Here is a 22968-nt window from a genome sequence, read left to right on the forward strand (position 1 = left end):
TGGAGGTCTGGACAGCTGATCATCGCTTGGGGCAGAGATGGACTATGTAAGCTCTCAAGGTCCCTTCAAGTCCTACAGCTATATGGTTCAGTTCAAACTGAGTGGTTGGATAAATAAGAATGAATCATAACTGAGAGTTTCCTTTTATTTCCAAAGGGTAAACTTTGTGCAAGCAAAGAAATTGGTAAGTCAGCTGGACTTGGGAACTCAGAGACTTTAAAGAAGGAGGAGCAGGGGATACCTTTAAGTGGGTAGTGCAAAATGATTTGGAATTTGTATCACAGGAAAAGGGAGCAAACCTGGGGGAAGAAAAATGACCAATTTCTTTCAAAAGCTTAACTTAAAAAATATCTCAGCCACAAGCAGAGAGCCTAGAAAGAACAGAGGAGGGCAGAAGCAGCACATTGCCTACAGTATTAACAAATTTCTGAATGCTGCCATCCCTAAATATGAAGATCAAAGAAGTCATCCGTGGTGACAGTGCAGAGCAAATGTGAGGTGTGTGAGGACAAGATGAGCCGGGAGGCTGCAAGGGAGGTTTCAGGGTACTGTAGTTAAAGAAAGGAGTCTTCCTTTCTCCCATCAGTACTCAACACCCTCATAACCACTGTTGTCTCACAATGCAGGTCTTCCTCTATTTCCCCCCACCTCCAAGGGAACTACAAAGGCGCCCTGTTTCTATTCTGAACCCAAAGCAGCTACACATCTGTGCCTCTCGGGCTGCTGCTTTTGGTGGCATGTGTGAAAGGTGGATACATGTCTCTGGGAGGGGAAGCAAAGAATCGGGACTGGGAGGGGCATGTGAAAGACAAGTCTGACTTACTTCACTGTCTGCCATCCAGAGGAGCAGAGGGTAGGAGCAGCAGCTCCCATCACTCAGAGGGCATATTCCCACAGCAGTAGCGGCCACCTTGACCCTGTCTGTGTTGGCAGTCGCAGCAAGGCTAACTCTACAGCGCTTGGTGTAGGCCAGGAAAGTCATAGGTCTGTGGCTCTTTTATTACCCCCCCAGCAGTCTGCTGCAGTTGATGACTGCCTAGTCCACCTGCACATCAAGGATGCCTTGGAAAGGGGATTAAGCAACAAAGAAAGGTATGTCTTGGGAGGTCAGGAAGTGCAGGGATGAAGTGAGAATTGCCAGAAGTCAAACTGAGTTAGTCCCTGCAAAGGAAATGAAACAACAGAAAGATCCTTAACACTATAAATGAAAAAAGAAGTGGAGCCTCTATATATAGTGAGAAAAATTTGCACAGGTCTAAACTAGAGGGATACTTTGCCCCTAAGAGCAGAAATACAGAGTGTGGGGGACAAGTCAGGTGGACTGCGGCAATAAGTGTACTGAAAGGGCAATGATTGCATGCAAGATGGAAACAATTCAGAGAGTATACTGTGTTCAAACTGGGGAGGCGAAGAAATCACCCTCCCTAGCATGCAAAAAGAACTGGCCCATGAAATTGCAGGTCTGGTAGGTGGAATTTTAAATAAATCTGTCCAATCATTGGGGGTTCCACTGCCTGGAGAGTATCAAATGTAGTACCCATATTTAAGAAAGGGAGGAAGAGAGATCTAGGCAGCTGCGGGCTTGTTATTTTGGCCTCGAGGGCATAGATAGATTCAGAGCAAATTATGTCGGAAAGAATAATTGAAGACATGGAATAGAAAATCGGATATAGTGCAATATGCCATTATCAAAAAGAGATTGTGCCAGACTAGCTCGATATCTGTCTTTGATAAGGTTACTGATGTTCTAGACAAGGGAAAAGTAGTAGATCTCCTCTATCTGTACTTCATTAAAATTTGGTATGGTGCCACCTGGGAAATTATTAGTTAAATGAAGGAAGATGAGGATTAGTACAAGAATTGTGAGGTTAGTAAGGAACTGGTGAAAGAGGGGAAGGAGGTTGCTAGGTAAGTTCTTAGGCCTTGTTCTTGGGACCAATGTTTTAAATTATGACTTTGGCCTAAAAATTAGGAGAGGGTTAACTTTTGCAGGCAGCATCATCAATGCCTAGAATCACCAGATTATCACGCAAGGTATTGTAGGCTGACAGGGATGTGGGGGAATGCAGCAGCATGAAATGCAATGCAACAGATTTGGGTACTGTAAGCAAGAGTTTTTCCTGCACACCGAATACTTATTAATTTGAAACAAGACAACAGAAGACAGTTGCTTGTAGCAGTCAATCACAGTACAACTATGAGCTTACAATTAGAAATGGCCATGCAAGAGGTAAATGAGATCTTAGGATGTGCCAGGGGAGGTGCACATACTAGACACAGGGGAGTACCATGGTGGTTGTACGAAGGAGGTGTAGACATCACCTGAAACAGTCAGTGTCATTCTTCTCTCTTGAAAATGATTGACAAGAATTAAAACTGGAGCAAATGCTAACATGGAAAACCTGCATGATCAGGGGAATGGCAAGCCCATCATGTCAGAGGAAATGATCACTGTTCAGTCTAGTCAAATGGAGACTGTGGGGACACAATTGTTCTCTGTAAACACATAATTGGGTCAAACACGAGGGAAAGAGAAAAGGTTCTTTAACTGAAGTTCACAGTTCTCACAAAAGTGGTCAGCTAAACCTGTACTGGGAATTAGATAGTATCTGTCCATTGGGGAGTAGTCCGAGCATAGCTTTTCAAGGGTTACAGTAGGGGCAGGCAGCATAATGAGCAGGCAGTATTGAGGGTTGAGACTGTATTACATGGTTCTGTGGAAGGCAAGAGGCAGAGCTCAGTGCTTCGAGATGTCACTTTCTGCTATCATATCGTATATAAGCTGGTGAGCAATTTCAGGGCAGTTGTAATTAATGCCTAGATCCCAAGGAGCTGTACCACTGCCTGTAATATCTAGCAGCATATACAAAGGTGCTGTTTTCACGTCTCCTCTCCTCAGTCTGCGGCCCTCTTCCCTTGCCTGCGTGTACAGTACAGATTTGTAGGGACAGTGGAGTGGATGGTGGGCTGAAGCAGTGCTAGTGGGGTGGGCACAACAGAGCAGACACTCCAAACTCACCCTCCTTACCATACTAAGAGAAAGAGGCAGCAGGATCTACCTCCTTTCCCTTGCTCCTGTGATCTGTGGTCATTAACAGGTACCCATGAAACCCCTTCCTCAGCCCAGCCATGAGACGGATTGCTTCCCAATGGGAGAGGAGGGGAGGGTGAGGTTGCAGCCCTCCCAGCCGGTCCAGTAAATTCTCCTAAAAACAGTGTTGGTTCCCGGGGATGTGCTGTGCTCAAGGTGTTGCACGCCTGTGATAGTACCACAGGCTGCATAGAGACTCGGGTGGTGTAAGCAGGCCAGATTTCTAAAAAGGACCAGGAACAGAGATTTATACCCCCATCTCTCCTGAAATCAGGCTCTGCGTGTGTGTGAAAAGGTGTTACAGTGATAAGAGAGCTGTTGATGGAAAGAGATCCACCATCCCTTGTGAGGATAGCGGGGGAAATATCCGCCCCATTGCCTTGTGCACTCAGAGGGAAATCCCACCTCAGAAAACCTGCCACTACCAATAGTGACTGATGGCTTAGCTGAACTAGTTGGTGGCTCTTTGCTGAAACTAGTGTAAACATCACAGGTGCCATCGCCGAGAACAGTCACTCCTTCTACCCTTCATCCCCCAGGGATTTGCTCTTGTCATCCCCTTGTTTTAAGCTGGTGAAGAGAGTATCACAGCCACTCTTAGTCAAAAGAGGAGGGGGTGGAGGCCCATCTGGGGCCTTGGTTTGATTTCATATTTATGAAACAGCTTAAATGTCAGCTTGAGTGAAAAACGACACCTTCCCAAGCTTCTCATATTAATGCCCCTGGCTGCCACTGGTTTCTTTAGGAAGGCAGCTTGTGGTTTTTCCTCTCGCTCTCCCCCAAAGGCTGCAGGGAAAGATGAATTGGACTGATAGATGAGACTGCAACTGCCGATAAACTGCTTTGCTGACAGAAGAGGGAGATGAGGGGGTGGCCTATACTGAGAAAGAAGGGAGGGAGGGAAGAAGGGAGGGAGGGAAGAAGGGAGGGAAAGAGATAGGGAGGGAGATGAAGGGAGGAAAGAAAGAGAGGGGAGGATGGCCTATATTGCAGTGAGCTGAGAGAGTGGTCTAAACTGAAGGGGGAGAGAGATGGGGAGGGAGGATGGTTGACTGCAAGGAGAAAAATAAGAAGTAAACTGGCATATGCTAAGGCGAGGGAGATGTGATGGGAAAAATAAAAATCACATGCAAGATCAAAAAAAAAAACCACTACGGAAGCATTAATTATACATGACAATGTATATATGCAAAAAGGAATAAATAAAAATACACCCACCAGCAGCAGAGGAACCTCCTCTCGGGTCTGCACTGAGTGCTGGGCTGCTGGACACCATAGATCATCAGAGGGACTTCTTCTGCAGGTGCATTTGCATGACACACTGCTGAATCCTGAAGAGATGCCCAAGGCAGAGCCGAGCCAGGCGGTTCTGGAAGGTGGCAAGCCACCTGGGTACTGTGCTGCAAGAATAGTTAACCAGCCAGGGCCAGTCCCCCCAAAGCACCTCTCTACATGGTTGCACACTGATATCTACCTGAGCTTGCTTGGCTATAATTTGGGTATCCACACATTTCATGGTGCAGGTCTGGTGGAGATGGTTTGTCCTTTTCTCCATCTACCTCAAGGGGCTGGAACAGAAGATGCCCGCACCAGGACTAGGTTAGGAGGCTTCTGCCTGAAGCCAGCTGGACAAGCAGGTTATATGGGCCAGCAAAAGGTGGAGGCTGAACCTCTCCAGAAAGTTAAGCAGAGAATTAGAAAAGAGCCCTGAGTTCCTTGGGAAAAGAAGATCACCTGTTATTCTCTCGGGGAGGAGTCTAATACAGGTTTGTTTTAATGGCAAACCCAGAACCTGTTGGGTTGAGTCTGAGCATCGTTGTTGGAAATGACAAGGATACTGTAGCAGAGAAACAGTGGGAAAGTAGAGGAGGGCAAACACTGTCTCTTGCATGGATGTGAGGGGCCAGGAAATTAGATCTTTTTTGGCCCTCCTGAGCTAGTTCTTGAGGGACATCAGTTGTTCTAGATAAGAATAAAGAAAGGTGAGGTCTCGCTGTGAGTATGCGCAGGTAAGGAGAGACTCTACTGCATTTGTATTCCAGGGGAGAGACACACCTGCCTTTTTCACTGGGAGTCACTGACGGCAGTCTCCAAAGTTGCCTGTGGAGTATAGTGCTCTTGGCGCTAACATCTGCTCCCTTTTTTGCTGCTGAAGGCTTTCAGTTAGTTTGTTGGTTGTTTTTTCCTTTAACCGAGAGATGTCTCCGAAGTCTTATTCTGTCTGGGTTCATGACGCTCAGTACCTCTATCAGCTGTTACAGTGTTGGGAGCATTATTCTTGGCAATAGCATATCACTCACTTTTCAGTGTCTCAGTCAGTTCTTGTCACCTTTTTCTCCCTGATTGAGATACTAAAAAAGTCTGCTTCTATTTCATCTTTATCCCCCGTGGTCAGCTCTGTTTACAACTTGCTGCTTGCTTTTTTTCCTTGGCAAAGCTTTTTCCTGTGGTCTAAAGCCCCCATGCTGCTGCGGATCCGAGTCCCTCTGTGCTGACTCTTTTGTGACATTCTTCGGCTCTGTTTCATTTCCCTGTTTAATCATCCTGTTTCTTGCCGTGGGTCGTGCTAGATTGGTTCCTGACATCACATTTATATACCATCTGCTGACTAATAACATGCAAGGGCTTGGTTTCCACTAATAAGAAACCAATTTAGTTTTAGACTATTTAGAGATACCGAACCTTGCTTCCCAGACGCAGGTATGCAAGCTGGAGCTGAATGCTTCTCGTCACCTCTGTCCTCGCTAGCCAGGCTCTACAGCACCCACTTTTTAACCACATAAAGGACTATTTTTCTCCATATCTTAGATCCTTTGTTCCACTGCTACCCTCAACTAGATCTGTTTATCCCCCTTCCTGCTTGAAAGGCCTTATCCAAGTCCATTAGAAGGTCTCACACCTTAATGGGGCTCAGGCCAGCTGGAGAGAGCCTGCCTTGGAAGGGGATTGCCCTTCTCTCTATTAAGTGGTTCTGAGCAAACTTTTGGTGAAAAAGCCTACTTGTATAGCAGGGAATTAGACAGGTCTCAGAAAAGTTCCCCAATATTGTGTCTGCTTGGTCTGCAGTGCCCTGCTTCCATACAACAGAGCTCTCCTTCCCTCCAGGCCAAGGCGTCTGTGTACAAGCTGCCTAGGGGAAAGGATCCCTGGCGTATGCTAAATCACAGGCTTTTCCCAGGCGTCCTCTGGGATGCTACTGGCTGGCTCAGTTGAAACCATGCCAGGGGCTGTGCCAGCAGTTTGGCAACGCGGACAGTTGAATTCCAGTTTCCAGGATCACTCCCTGTGCCTGTTTAATTCACTAGCAATAAAGATGAGGATCCATTTGCTTCACAGTACCCAAAACCCTGAGTCTTAATACCAGTTTACACCTCAGTCCTGGCACTGAAAGGTTATACCAAGATGTAAACTTCTGCTCGGAATTAGGATTTCAAAATAGGTCCCAGACAAGGACGGTGAGTGGTTCCCAGGAGCTATGTCTTGCCTCCTTGTCCATCCTGTTGTACTAGTGACCTCAGCAGCTTTCTTGGGAAAGCAGTCAGTTGAGATGATGCAAATTAGACAGTGGGATTGGAAAAGGAGCCTCAAACCGAAGCCGAGAATCACATCTAATTTTATTTTCTCAGAAAAACCTCTCACACGACTGGAAGGAAAAGTGGGATCCTCCGCTTGGAGACAGCATGTCGGTTACTACCAGGTTGCAGCATGCTGGAAAGTCACATTGTGAGAGGGGGTGGCTGCCTAATCCCGTGACACTGGGTACCCAGCAGGGAGGCTGCGTGCGGTCCAGACCAAAAGTAGCTCTGAGGCACTAGTCTTCTCCCACAGATCATGGCCAGGGGATGGCAGGAGGTTTTGGCTCAAGTTTTCCTTCTCCCTTTAGCTTCCCTCTCCTCCATATCCCTGCTGCAGACCTGCAATTACTCACTGTTCCTGCACAGCATGTGCTTGGCTCCCCGCGGGACTGGGGAATTAGAGGCGCTAAGTGCTGGGAGGAAGAGAAGTGCCAGGTCTGCAGCCGGGGAGCAAGTGAGGAGCTAATTCCGGCAGATGAGCGCTCCTGGCCCCTCTGCTCTCCCAGCAAATCCTGGCCGGCAGCATTGGCTGCGAGCAGCCGGGGAAGCAGGCAGTCTCCTGCTGTCTCCAGGTGGAGCTTTTACTCTAGCTCCCGCAAGGCGCTGGCTGAGCTGGGCGAAGGACGCAGCAAAGCGCAATGTGAAATTACCTCGGCGCTTGAGCACACATGAGCCCTAAACAAACCCCAGCCTAATACTCAATACCCATCGCTCAAATCCTAATTAAACATCCACCAGTAATTCTTCTGTTAACCCTCTCCAGTCAGGGCCAAGTCAGGATCTTTTGAATTGGGCCTTTGGGCCCTTTAGGCTTATGCTCTGGATCCCTTACCTACAGGATTTAATTAAAGTGACCCAGTTTATGGCTGGGAAGGCAACAAAGAGTAACCCCCTGCTCCTTCCCGCGTCAGCCCTTCTAATAACATTTGACAACACTGGCAATATTGCTCTGCACTTTGGGGAGGTGGAGGGAGGCACCATAAGATCCACAGGTGGACCTTTTCCCCTCACCTTTTGCATATTGCTTTCTTTTTTTAAAAAAAAAAAAAGTGCTCTATGGTTTCTTACTCTTGGGGCAAGTTGGCACTGGCGTGGGACCTTATGGGGAAGAGTGAGGCAGTGCCTGCTGTCTAAAAATTGGTTTACAGGTGGGGAAGCCCTCAGGGTATCAGCTGTCTCCTGTTTCCTCTGAGTAAGCAAAGGAACACGAAGGCCTTCTGACGTAAAACAGGTCAGGTATTTTTGTTACAATAGCCTTCCTTCAGAAATAGGCTTTCGTGTGTTTCCTGGAAATTAGGATGTCATCACTGATGTTTTTATTTTGTTAATTGCGGGAAGGGAAATGGATAAAAGTGCAAATGAAACAGAACCAGGATGGAGGAAAGAGGTTAGGCAATGTTTAAGCAGTACGTATGATTGTTTTCCTTTTTTAAAATGACTCAGTCACTGAGAAATAAACCTTTCTTAATAAAAATAAAGGATCAAAATGAAATATATTTGTAATTTCATTATAACTGGTGCTCTTATTGACCCAAAACATTATGTCTGCATTTTTCTGCTCTACTTAAAAACAGATTAATCAGGTTATGTTTTTACCCAACTCCAGTCAACCTCTTTTTGGTGGACCTTCTTTTCTAGTGTTCATTCCTCCTCCTCTTTCTGTGGCACTTGGCTCTGGAACTGTTTGTTGTAGGAAGTCATTCCTCTGCTGTAGAGAACAGATAATGTTTAAAAATGTGTTTGTTAGGACATTTGCACCAGCTAGAGACAACATATAAATTAACCAGAATGTTACACTGAAGCCTGGGCTGGATTAGCCCCTTGCAAGCACAGGGAAGAGAAGAATGCACTTCATGTTGGGAAAGGAGCAAAGAAACAGCCTGTTATTATGTGACCCGCAGAGAGGACTCAGGAACACCAAGTCTCTGACAGGGGGATTCATTGGTCTTTTGTGATCACTGTCAGCCTTGGCTATAGGTCTAGCTAGGATCCAGCTTTGCAAGCTCCTCTGCATGTTTGCTGGGTTGAGAGTCTCTCGTCTCCCAGCCTCTGCACTGCTTCCTTGCACACAGGGATGAGGCTGCAGGGGTGTGTAATTTCATGTGACTTGCTCTGTTATTAATATCTCCATGTGCAGCAGTCATTGCAGTGAGAATAAACTGTTATTTTTTATTTTAAATGGTTAATATTCATCAAATGTTTATGAAAATACTTAACCCATAATGATGACAAACACAGTGTCTAATAAAGATGGAAGTGAAGATTCTCTTTGTGAATATGTAATCAGAAGAGTAAAGAAAATTACATTAAAAAGACTTCATTATGCCATTAAATGTGTGAAATGACTTTTTCTTCTCCATTTTAATTTTAGCATATTTCTTTTTTTTTTTTCTTTTTAAATATCTCTGACACTTTCATGAGACGGGTACATAAAGAGGCATTGGCTGCTGTAAGAAGAGGAACTCTGACTGGCGGCATCCATCATTCTCATCCAAATTTTAATTTCATTTATCTTTAAGAAAAATAAACACCATTTCTAGCAATGATTGTCATTTTTTCCCTTTATTTCCTTGGGGAGAGAGAGATCCTTATTACTGCTCTGAATGCAACACGTTGTTTCAAAACCCTCTGTAGTGCTGCAGGCCCAGAGTCGTTCCCCCCAAAGCAGGGCCTTACTGGTGTGCAAGTACACGTGCGCCTATTATTGTCTGACACCCTGGGACTTGTAACCGGCACCTCTGGAACTAATAGAGTGAATCTCTGCTGTTTGAAATAAAAACATAAAGGCTTTTGATAGACTCCTTTAGGGCTGTGTACTGATAGCTTCAGGCAAAAATGGGTCAGACTTGTAGGTGCCATGTGTTTCACCACCTAGGCAGCTGCCCAAAACGTTACAGTCCCAGACCAGTCCTAAATGATGTGCAAGCTTCCATTCTTGTCGATACCATAAGCTGAATCGCACTCTGATGGTAAATCCCTACAGCAAGAAGGAGGAAACATGGTTATCTGGATAGGGGCTGTGTCAGACCTCTCTGGGGAGATGGTAAAAAAGACACCACTGAGAACAACCCTGGTGACAAAAAAAAAGGGGTTCATAAGAAGGCAGAAAGCTAGGTGCCCGCAAGGGCCTGGAAGCCTCCTCAGCCTGCACTGCCCAGCCTCACTGGTCAGCCAGGGAGAAGAGGATGCATGGTTCCATTTTAAAGGGCAGCACAGCACGTGTGCTCCCAGGGGAGGCTTGTGAAACAGTCAGTTATGACTTTCTTCAAAGAAACGAGGAAAAGGAAAAAGAAAGTATTTATTTTAGTTGCGTGTTAATTGCAATGTTAATTTAAACAATTAATGTTAGCTTTTGGCAAGAAACTCTAGCAGCTCTGTATTTAACACGCACCTTTATTGCAACAGTGCTTCAAAACAAAACATATTCCCTTATATTTAGGCTCTTCTGCTGTACTCATCTGCATGGCAGCCAAGTAACATGCACCTTTGCTGTGTCACCCCAGGTGTGTCCCATATGTAGGTGCCTAGGGAGTAGGCATGTCTGCTCTTACTAGAGAAGTATTTCTGAGAAGTATTCCAACTGACTCTGGACCTCATCCCCTTTGCAGAAGAAATGTCTCTTTGGTCTACCACATGCCAAATCTGATGGCTCCCAATTTGTGAAAAGTTTGCAGATCACTGCTGTTTTTGTCAACTGTATATTTTCAGAACCTTGGCCTCAGTTGTTTGGGGACGTTGTGCATTGTCCTACTAGCTCTCCCTCCAAAAATCAAGAGGGACTTCGATGGGAGGTGTGTCAAGTGTAGCAGGTATTCTTTCATAAGCAGCTTGTGAAGAAGGCTTGAAGACTTATGAGTGGGAGGAGGGTCCACAAACAAAACCTGTAATGAAGAGACTTCCCAATCAAAATGTGATCAAAGAGGCTGCTGCCTTCTCCCAGCCTACTCTTTTCCATCTGAAACAGCTGACAAATGGTTATGTTGTGTTCGCAATTACAGTTCTCTGAAAGTGATAAATTATTGCGATTATTCCTAAATACAGGACTTTTACGTGTATAATTAATACATAGAAGAGAATATCTGATAAGTGGTAGGACACGTTCCAGTTCCATTTATACCATAATACATCTGGAGTAGCTCCAGCTGTCCCTGTTCATGGAAAGCTGCTGTTATATTGGGCTTGCACACTTGGAGTACCTTGCAGAAGTCTTCCCTGTCAGAGCAACAGAGAACATAGTACAGCTCATATGGTTTAATCCCCACATCTAAAAATCTCAGTTTTAAGGTCTCTCTTTCCAGGGGGAAACAATAAGAGGGGACTTGTCTCTTATATACTGCACTGATATGTCCAATAGCAAGTCCTAACCTACTAGCTTCAGGCTCTGAGTGCAGTCTGGCCCTGAAGTCACCTCATTGCAGGTGAGAATCATGGGTGTGTGGAGCATGTACAGAATCACCTGTTGGTTGTGCCAAAGGCCAAGATGTGCAGCCTCTGTCATGAGAATCTGCCTTCTCTCCTGTTATCTGTCAGTGGTTAGGAAAAGCCAGTCCTACGTTTATTCCAGCTGAGTGCTTCCTTAGAGCACGAGTGCTGTGCTCAGAGCTCAAAGTCTGTGATGGCACTAACAGCAAAAAATACTCTAAATGCAGAGCCAGCATAAGAACAGCAAAAGGAAATTGTACAGTAATATAGTCTCCTGACACGGTTACCCATTAATGCCAGCTTTAAAGGTTAATGCAATTTAACTCGCTCTCGGCTATTACTCTGAAATAACATACCAAAGCCTCCTCTATAAGCAGATAACAGATAAGGATGCTTTATGATAAACACCCACAATAAAACTGCAGAACTTTACAGTGTTATGCTTGCAGGAGTGGCAGATTTGCCTTTATTTGTGCACGCATGTGTATGGAGGAAAGCAGAGAGCAGAGGAGAGAGCTGGAAGAAGAATTCTTGGCTCTCAGACTATCAGATAGCTTGATAAATTTGTCTTGTATGTGTTGCTTCTTGCCAATACAATGGAAATGAATTGACATACCGCATGTCTACTGCAAGTTGAGCTTCCTTCTGCACTGGCAGAAACAAAGATGCTCCTCTACAAACCACCCATGAGAAAATTTGTTGGATTTAATCTATTTATTTGTCTTTTGACAAGGCAAACCCCATCAGCTTTACCATATAACAGCAAAATGTAGAGCTTTCTCTCTCTCCTATCTTCTGTTTTAAAGTTCTGCAAAATGATTCAGTGTTGAAGTTTTTCTTCAGCATCAGAACTTTAAAAAAAAGGCATAATCACATTTCACTATGGAAAGTGTGAGGCAACTTAGTGCAGGACTTACTTTGTCTCCTTGCGGGATACACAGAAGATACATAAGCATACACTGCCTGGGGATTATTGTAACTTCTCATTAATATTCTTAAAACACTTTGAGATCTTCCATTATATTCTTTCACAGGTTAAAGGACAATATTTGCATGTCTAAGGGACAGTGAAATATTTTTATTAAAAATTATTGGCCTTAAAATTTTAGGGCTCAAGAAAGACACCATAGGTTTTGTATGCCAAACACACACACACATAAGATACACACATGCACACACAGAAGCATGCAAGGAGTGCCAAGTCTTAAATTACTAGGCAAAAAGCTCTGCAACCTGGAGAGACGATCCACGAGCTCCACTGCAAAGGGCCTGTTCAGGACTCACAGGACAGATCCACTCACCCTACTTTATTTGCACTCAGAGCACCAATGTGACACTGTCAGCCCTGCTTTTGCCAAAACGCTGACATTGGGAAGCAGTGTCAGACTTGGCATGAAGCTGAGAGGTCGTGCAAAGATAGCACACTGTGATTTTGTATAGATGGGCCTTGCCTCAGCTTTCTGACTTTCCATTATTCCTTTGAATTACCTTTTCTACACAGCTGATTATGTCTTTACATTTGCAGGGCAGTTAAGTTGTGGGTTTTTTTCTCCCTCCAGAACTGTCTGTTGTTCCTCAGGATTCTTTCATTTTTCTGTTCAGCATCTCCTTTATGTTTCATATTTTCTTTGCCTTTTTTGCTGGAATATGACTTTGCCTTGAAAAGGATTAATTCGGGGATGTATCAGGCAAGGGTATTTTCAGAAAGGGAATTATTTTAGTAGTTCACTGAGATGAGGGACTGAGAAGGCCTCACTTAAAATATTGTGGCCAATTTGGGTCACTTCTGATCAAAAAAGGGAAAGTGACGTATAGTAAGAAGTTGTGAGAATGATTAAGGGAAGAGGCAGACCTTTAAAAAGTGTTCGTGGGTGGCTTGGTTAGACTAGCAAAAGAAAGATGAGAGGGAGTACAGGTTTTTTTTTCATAAATACACTCTTTGTAAATACCAGGATGGAGAATTGTTTCAGCTGACGAAAAGCACTGCTAAAAGATCAGATGAGTATAAATTAGCTTGGAAATCTGGAGAAGGTTTCTAAACTTCAAGGGAAAGAAGTTCTGGCCTTCCATACGGGATAACAAGGGCAAGGAACTTAAATAATTAAAAAGAAGAGCTTGCTGAGTTCATAGAAGGAATTACACTGCGTTTATATTTTAATTAATTAATTTCATGCTTCAGAGCTCCCACTGACCACTATTGGGGTAAAGAAGGAAGTCCCTTCATTTCCTAGGCCTTTATTTTCTTGGATGTGTATGTGAGGGTGGGAGGAATGAGGAATGGGGAGAGGGCAAATTGATCTTCCTTTGAAGCATTAAATTACCCAAATAAGAAATTGGCCAAGGCTAAAGACAGGATAGTAGGTGGGTTATGCTGGTGCTCCTAGTGGTACTGCCTGAATGATGTGTCTTGAATTAAAAGCATTGATTGGATGTGGGATCAGGAAAGAATTTTCTTCTGGACTGAAGAGCAAGGATTGTTTAGAGTGATTGCTCATCTGGGCTTCCTCTATAGCCATGTGGGGCAAGAAATCTGAATGTGCCCACCTGCGTGCAATTGCATGAGTCTAAGATCTTCCCAAGGCCCTTCATCCACCCCATTGTCTTGGCTGGACAAGTTATAGTCACAACAGCATTTGCTCTTTTGCAGCAAGTGTTGTCAAGTTGTGGTGTTTCTGATTTAGAATTGGAATGGGGATTGAAGCAGAGGTTATGGATGTTTCTCAACGTCTATTCCATTGTTATCTGTAGTATTTGGAGGCTGGAATTGATAACCTATATGGTTTCCTTCTGTTCTATGTCTGTTCAGTGAATATTTTCTCTCGTTATTTTTGCCCCTACCTTTGAATTAGTTGGGTTATTTCCCTCCGCTTTTATTCTTTCTCCCCTTTCTTTTTCATTGACCTTCCTCTTTTGATTTCTTTGCCTATTCTCTGCAGGTTAATCTTGTCTTGTCCTATTGTTCCTACTTCCCTCCTTCTGCCTGTCAGTCCCTTTCTCTAGAGTTGTCTCAGTTGCAGCTAAAACATAGGTCCTGGCACTGGGTAGAAAGAAAAAAGAAATAATTTTCATTTCCTTTTTTCCCCATCCCTATGGAATAAGCCTTTCAACGTGTGCACACTGAGTGGTGGCATGCCACATCACTGCCACGTCATTCCTTTGACCTTCACATCTGTCTTGGCAGTTCTGAAATGGGGAAGCAAGAATTAATCTTTGTGCATGTGTCCTGGCTAACAACAAACATCAGACAGAGAAGACTCTGGATCTCCTGCTTGATATTCTTATGCCAAGAAGTTCTGCTGAGTAGCAGCAGGCTGATATCATATTTATTCATCTCGTATGGCTGCCAAGGTGGTGGAGCTGTGGGCCTAGATATAGCAGGCTTCTGGGATGCCCATGAACTCTGCTTTTCCACGCTAGCCTTTTATTTTGGGGAATAAGTCCTTCTTCTGCAGTGCCTTCTGCTCTGGAGAGCAGCAACCCAAGAAGTACCCAAAGGACCTGCCGTCTATCTTGGCATTCCATTGGAAAGACCTTATCAGTAGAACCAGTTCTGAACTATTCCACAAAATGGGAAGTTTTGAGTTTGTAGATACCAGATGATTTACTTGTAATGAACAGGGTTCAATGAAACTTCTGTTTAGAAAATTTTCTCAGGAAAGGAAAGAGCTCTGCTGCTGCAGAATATCTATCAACCAAGTGCTCATTTTATGAGAGAGAGACAACTTCAGGTCCCTTTTCATCCTGATTCAGACCAAGGACTCAAACCCTATGTGAACTGCGTCTCACATAAATTCCCCAGTTTCAGCATTACCTGTGAGTAGCTAAACTCTCCTTTAGAATGCCAAAACATATCATATAGCAAGAAATTAAAGACTTCATAAAATATAGACATCTATGTTAAACACAGGTCTGTATGTGTTGTGCCAGAAACAGTACTGAGGAAACAACGAGTGGGACACATACTACTTCAACAAGAAGGAAAAGGGAAAAAGAGAAAAAAGCACTTTAGCTCAGACAATGCCAAGGTCTAGTGGCACAACAGCCAGGAAAAGGACATGAAAACATAGAATAGCTTGCTGATGGCAATCCAGGCTACAAAAGATAGTGAGGGTAGATGAGTAAGAGGTTCTGAAACAAAGTAAAGCCTTTGTCCTTTGATGGATAATACTTCCTTTCACCATAGAAATCTCAATGAAAAATGCAGGGAAAATACAGACTTCAGCAGTACCTGAAGTAAGTTGGGTCTTATATCTAGTCTCACCACTCCATTCCTTCTTTCTTTTCAAGTTATTGTTTCAGTCTTGTGAGAGACTGGCTGCTTCAGGAAAGGTGTCTCTAGAGGTTTTATATGACTTAAATCAAGCAACTAGAGGAGAAATTCCCTGCAAGATCCTACATTGCATGCAGCAGAAGCCTTGGAGCTACTCAGCTGAAACAGTTCAATTCAGCAGCCAAAGAACTGGAGGAGAACCTCACACCATCCTGCAGGGTGATGGTTCATAAGGGGATTTTTGAGCTGCCCCAGCTTTACACGTGCAAAAAAGTGATGAGTGAGTCAAAGCATGATTTCTCAGTGCTCCTGCACAGCCTATGCCAACTCCGGCTATGGAGATCTGAGTGAGAAACATCCTCTAGCTCTTCGTATTGCTGAGAGGCAGCATATTCTCAGAGGGACTCCAAATCTAACAAGACAGCCCAAAGCAATGTCTAGGGAAAAGGCAAGTGCAAGCAGTGCACTAAGCTCCATAGTCATCTAGAGAAGGATGAAATTACATAATTTCTGTCCCTTCTTTGAAACGTTTATGCCTTCGAATGTCAATGTGGCTGCTGAGACTTCAGCTTGCACATCCCTCAGGCTACAGCAACCACCTCCCCAGAGACTCTTGAAAGAGTTGAGTGATTTCTTAGGGCTGTTCAGAAGCAAATTGATTTAACTCCTTTGTGCCTGAAACTGAAACTCCCTTATTTGATGAAGCAGCAGGAAAAATGTCAGCTCAACAAAAAATTCTGACATTCTCTAGCTGCCCAATGGCAAAAGAGCAAAAACAATGACAAGAAAATAAATGCCGGCCATATAACCCATTCCACCATATTTCTGTCCCTTGTTCAGGTCTTTTTCCTGTGCAATGTCATGAACGAAAAGAGAAAGTATTTTGGATTACCTAGGCCACAGAGAATCAGAGGAGGGTAAGTGTAACAGGCAGATGAGGGTCAGGACAGACAGTCTTTTAGAGATCCTTTTCTAATATTTTTTAAAGACCCTGGCTTGGTTTGCCTTTACTCTTTGTGACAATTTCATACCTGGTCTGTGATAACTGCTTTCTCTAACCTCTAAATCCTGTTGATGACAGGACACCACATATTGCATTTCCACTGCAAATCAGGAGCTTAATGCCCTGGCGAATGAACTTGGGAATTGTTCTCTCTATATAGCTTTTCTTCTCTTGCATGGCCTCAGGTGAATTCAAATTTTTTTTAAGTCCTAGAAATTGCCTGCTTACAGACTTGTAGCTTCCAACCACCAAAGTCCCGTGTGGCTCTTCTTAATTGTCCATATAAATTGCTTTCTATTTTGGACACCATGAAAATCTCAATAGCATCTGCTTCTCCCTTCTGGGCACCACCAACTGTGCATGATTTCCCCCAAAGAGGCCAGGTAAGAACTCTTTCCCATTGTTGAAAAAATAAAGAAACAAAGGAATTTACACAAAGGACAAGCTGACTTCCCAGTGCACTAAGTAGGTGAAAATGCAACAGGGTCTGGTATTTAGCCAAAAGAAAGAAGATGCCAAACAGGAGTAATCCATAGCCACCTTCCAGCCAGAATTATGGGTTATTAAGCATTGGAACAGGCTGCCCAGTGAAATGGTTGAGTCACCATTCCTGGAGGTATTTAAAAGATGGGTAGACATAGTGCTTAGAGACATGGTTCAGTGATGGTTTTTGTCAGTGTTAGGTTGATGGTTGGACTAGATGATCTGAAAGGCCCCTTCCAACATAGGCGATTCTATGATTCTATGAATGAGAACCATTGTGCTCAACAGATTTCTTCACCAGGAGCTGTTTTGGTACATTGCTTAGCAGCCGCAACTCTACACAAGACATAGACAGGAAATGAATAGCTGTATAGGCTGAAACTGTGAGAGGACTCCAAAGAATGGTTAGGGGACCTATTTCTTCTTCATCTCATTTTTAGCATCTTCCACTCTGCAATCTCAAAGCACATTTACAATTGACATTGACTAGTTTAGAGTCTGCTACCTGGGAGAGTTGGGTATCATTCACTTTATTTTACTGATGAAGAAAATGAAGCAGAGAGAGAGAAGGAGATTAAAAGATGACTTTGGTATCTCATGCCAAGTCAGAGGCAAAGCCAAGAATATTATTGATACATCCTGACTTTCTAAATTAAGCACAAGAATGCCTTTTCCTAGTGGAAAGTCTGCTAGAGTGTTTTGAATAGGCAATACTTCTGTTTTTAAAGTAGTTGAAAATGGCCTTCTGAGCACACTTGCCACCATAAGGCACTCAAATGAACCATAGGATTAGGTCTGCACTGGAAAAGGTCTAACTTACCAGTGGGCTTATGTGAAACAGAAACTTCTGGTCCAAGCAAGAGTGAAGACAGAGAAATTTAGATTAGCAAACACAGAGTGAAAAGCATGTCTTGTTTTTTTCTTCGACGTAGACATCTCTCTGAGAAAGTGCCTCTTCCACATCCCTTTCTGGAGATCCCTAGGTATCTCAGAAGGTGTCCTACTCCAATATTACATCTCCCCCAGTCGTCCCCTCTGTCTGCCAGCCTGACCTTTTTTTAGGAGATATGGCAAAACCATTGCCCAACTGATATGGCTGCAGGCATGAAAATGAAGTGTGAAAAACTGCCAGACCCAGTGCCAATCTTATTATTATGAGTCAAAGCTGCATTTTACGCTCGGCATATAATTGTGCTTTGGACTAGATGGGTATAAATTGAAGATTGGCTACAGCATAAATGTTCATTAGATTGAAACTAAAACAAAGCTAAATTATCAGAGTCAGGGAGGGAATGTGTTTTCCTATGCACTGTGTTGGCAGCGCCATCTGAGTACCTCTGCATTATGTTGTTTTCATGTCTCGGTTTGGAAGGAAAGGGAAAAAAAAGATGTGAAATGGAGGAAAGAAGTGCTCAATAAAAGGTGCTGATTTTCTTTTCACTGGCCACACTGTTCTTTCCTTGCTATCTGCTCAAGCTCTAAGTGTTAAAGAAATTGCTGAGGCTGAGTTTGAGAGAGGTGGACCACAAATGCCAGAAGAGGGGAAATCAGGTGTTTTGCTGAGAATAATGGACAGAAGTTGTATTTGCTGTTTTTCTGCTTAGAGCCCTCCAATGCCACTTTTTTTTTTTTTTTTTTTTCCCCAGTATAGCCTGATACTAGCCAAAGAGGCCCTCTTAGATTCCCTTGCTGCTCCTAGTTATGACATGGACAGCTTTTCTCCCTGTATTTCAGACCAAGTAGTCTTCTTCTCACAATTACCTAATTTACCTTAACACGCAGCACAGATACCCCTGCTCCCTACTTTTGCTATCTTTTTGGTTTTTCATGTAGCAGAAGGTGGAGTGCTTTGGATCCCTTTACCATGCTGTTTGCTGTTGTTCTCTGTGCTGAGAACCTTCTTCCTGTTACTTTTGTCCTCTCCATCACCTTTTCTATTATCTGGCTTGGTTCAGTCCAGCAGCTGACAGTAGGCCACATCTGGAAAAAACGTGTTTCTTTCCTCTGTCCCCCTTACAGCTTGAAGGTCCACACCCTGTGTGATGATCTAAGGCTGTGGAGGCTGTGTTTATGAAAGCATCACGAGCTACAGCTGTTGTGCTCAGCCAGGCATTCAACTAAACACTGTTTGGGGTTGGAAAGGGGCTATACTTTCTTTTCTTTCTTTCATTGAGTACTGTGAGTCAGAGGAGCTTTTATGAAGGGTTGGACATGGTGAGTCATTTCAACTTCTATGCCTGTAAGTATTATTTTATAGCATCTAGTTACTTTTGTTATAGGTATTATGAGATAATAAATAAATAAAATATTATGACTTAGTGACTGCAATGCTGATTCTGTTAACAGGCTTATTCTCCCTCTGTTACCTATATTTGTTTAAAGTGGCTTCATTTAACATTTATGTAGGCTTTGGTGCAGAGAAAATGTGTTACAACATGAGTTTGTCCTAAGGGATCCTTACAGTACTAACAGCTACATCATCTACAGAGGCAGATATTGCTAAACACTGATAGGAAAAGACATCATCTAGGTCACTTAAAACCATTTTTTACACACTTGTTTTGCAACAAAACCCTATGAAAGTTAATCTGAGCTTATCCTTTTGCCATTTTGTTGAAGGCAAAGAGGTACAGGTGTTACTTGGGCACTGGGTGGAAGACGAATTCCATCACATTGCTCTGATACAGCTCCAGCAGAATAGATTGCCTTACTCTGGTCATGATACATGAAGAAAATGCACTTTCTTTGTTCATCTGACTTCTCTGCCCAGCTCCATCAGTGGATTTCAGGCTGAACCTGGGCTTAATCATCTCCCCCTTAGGTTAGAGAAAAATTCAGTTCCAGAGTCTGCAGTGGGGGGAGAAAATAAAAAAAAGGAAAATCACTAAATCTTCTTTTCTAGTCTACCTTATGTTTATGTCTCCTTATGTGGCTTTGGGCTTCATCTCATTATTTCTTTGTACTATGCTTTTCCCATCTGATAAGCAGAGTTGGTGCTAATAATAACCTCCTGCATCCTGTGTAATGCTAAGAGCCTGCAACTTGTCCATATGAAAACTGAAAATTTTATTAGTACAAAATATTTGTTTTCTGCTAGATGCCTCAGAACTGTTTCCCCTAATGGAACCCTGCCTTAGTCTGCTGTAACTACCTTCTCTTGGGATCAAAAGAAAATTCCCAATGAGAAAAGCATATACATTCACCTCAAGTTTGGGTTCCAACATGCTGTTGTGCTCTAGGGGTACTAATTTGAGGCAGGAAAGGTCACTTGTTCCTTAAAGAGTGAAATCAGCCTCTATGCTCACTCTGTTTTGGGATCATGCACCATATTCCATACTGGTGAGCAAATAGTACTTTGGGATTCCAAGAAAAATTCAGAACGCACACAGTTTATAGGACAGCAACAGAAATAATTAGGAATACATAAAAGTCAGAGACAGAAATAGCCTAGAGAAAAAGACCAGTGAGATAACTGTAGGAGAACTGGGTTTGTTTAACTTAAAGAAGGGAAAACTAAGAGGATAACAAGTCTTCGAGAACATAAGAGGTTGTGGAAAAGACAAAGAGAGGAAGTGATTCCCCATGGCCATGATGGATAGGACAAAGGAGTAATGGGTTTAAATTGCAGTAAGAAAGGTTCAGGTAAGACAAAGATTGCTTCAGGAGGTCATGCAGTCTCTCATTAGAGGTCTTTAAGACAACATTAGATAAATAAGTTTCAGGAGTGACATAGGTGTATTTGATTCTGATCTGAAGTCAGGAAGATGGACTAGATGACCTGTCATGGTCCCTTCCAGGCCTCTGAATAAGACAAAAGAATTCAATACCTTACATGTAGTAAGAACGTTGTTGCAGCTGTGATGGCCTAAGGATATCAGCAAGGCAAAGTTTTTTCAGACAGACTGAAACAGGTCTTTTATTGGACTGATTTTAGATCTAAGACAGACAATACAGCTTGAAATTTTCTGCTTCCAACCTGAAAAACAAACTCATGCCTCTTTTTCCCCCCATTTTTCTCTGTCTGCCTAATAAAAGATGGTAGTACCTTTCCCTACAAATTTTGTCTTGGTTAGTCCATCCCTAAATATATCTGGGAAAAGCTTTGACATTTCTACAGTGTTTTTGTTCTTCAGAATGGATTGTAGGAATATTTTTGTATGCTATTTTGAACAACAACTACTGATCAAAATAGTCTTTTCAGAATATTTGGTTTTCATTTCAGCTTTGATTATTTGTGGTTGTTCCAATGAAGCATGTGATTTTTCATCCATTTCCAGTTTGCACAAATATACAGGTATGTCTCTCATGATGTGAAAGACTTTGAAAGGCATTGAAATACACTTAGTCTTTTAAGTATTCAAGGGGGAAAAAAAAAACCAACAACAAAGAACTGATCACACCAGCATTCTTGGAAAGTGTGTTTGAAAAGTGGCTATGTTGAAAGACAGAGTTTGTAAGAAAAAAAATCAGATATCCGTCAGTGCCTCTCTTTTTCTGCAGCATTTTCCTAGCTTTAGGGATTTGCTTAACTGTGTCATTCCTGTTCTGGGGACATCACTTTTCTCTATGCCGGAAGAGGACCTCACTCGTCATTTTTATTCGAGACCATTCTATCAGGATATATTCCCTTCCTGCCATGCAAAGATCCATCTCTCTCAGAGTTTCTCAATGCCCGGCATTGCTGTGAACACCTATTCCTACCTACAGAATATATATCTTTTAGCTCTCCAGAAAGACATTTCATAATACAGGAGTGGAAAGAGAGAATGAGCTGTCACTGGAAGGAGTCAGAGATGGTTTATCGTTTTCTACCAGTTCCCCAAATCCTAAGACTAGAAAGTCGGTGGATTGGACTATGTTGCATCTACCGTAATTCCAAGCCTCAAAAACAACGAGTTTGTGCTCTTATGAAACAATCTGATATGCTTGGAAACCTGATACCGGATCAACATAATTCAAAACAATCGGTGGCCAGAAAAGATGGGACCAGAGAGAGAAGACCTGGACAAAGGGACAATTAGCACTGCTCAGAAATACAAGCAAAAGTATATCTCATCCCCCTCAAAATCAGAACTTCTTTAAATATTAAGAAAGAGACAGGACGTGTTACTGAAAAAGTGGGAGAAAAGCACCTTCCTTATGTTACAATAAAAGTGGCTTTGGGCCTGAGTAAACACTATGTGTTATGAGAAGGGGCTGTTTGTGAAGTTGCAGTTGTGTGTGGACTTCCCTAGGAAATCATAAGACACCAGTCTAACAAATTATGCTTACTGAATGAATTTTGATAACTAACTGTATGTTCTCTGATGTACAACAAATGTCAGATACAGCACAAGTCTTTAAGCCTCTGTCAAAGTGGACTGAGCTAATGTGTTTTCCTTGTACCAGTAAGCTACCGGTCAAGAAGAGATACTGTGGAAACACAGATGTGCATCTGAGCACTTACACAAATATCAGCCTAATATACAAGCATCTGTTCTATGCTCGTCTTCTGCTTCCATCCTCATTCTAGGACTTAGGCACTTTAACATAAATGTGCTTTTCACTTTGCTTTTTCCCCCTCCCTTTTTAATACATACAGGGAGCAAATTCACGTTTATGTTAAAGATTCATAGATTCATAGATTCATAGATTGGTCCAGGCCAGAAGGGACCTCCAAAGGTCATCTAGTCCGACCTTCCCGCAGTCAGCAGGGACACCGCCAACTAGACGAGGTTGCCCAGGGCCTTGTCGAGCTTCACCTTGAATATATCAAGGGAAGGGGCCTCAACCACCTCCCTTGGGCAACCTGTTCCAGTGTTCCACCACCCTCATAGTAAAGAACTTTTTCCTAATATCCAATCTAAATCTCCCCTTCTCCAACTTAAAACCATTGGCCCTCGTCCTGTCACTGCAGGCCTTTGTAAACAGACTCTCCCTAGCCTTCCTGTAGGCCCCCTTCAGGTACTGGAAGGCTGCTATTACGTCTCCCCGGAGTCTTCTCTTCTCCAGGCTGAACAACACCATCTCCCTCAGCCTGTCCTCATAGCAGAGGTGCTCCAACCCCCTGATCATTTTAGTGGCCCTCCTCTGGACCCGCTCCATCAGGTCCATGTCCTTTCTATATTGAGGGCTCCAGACCTGC

Source organism: Numenius arquata, chromosome 1, assembly GCF_964106895.1.
Source record: "Numenius arquata chromosome 1, bNumArq3.hap1.1, whole genome shotgun sequence".
Lineage (NCBI taxonomy): Eukaryota > Metazoa > Chordata > Aves > Charadriiformes > Scolopacidae > Numenius > Numenius arquata.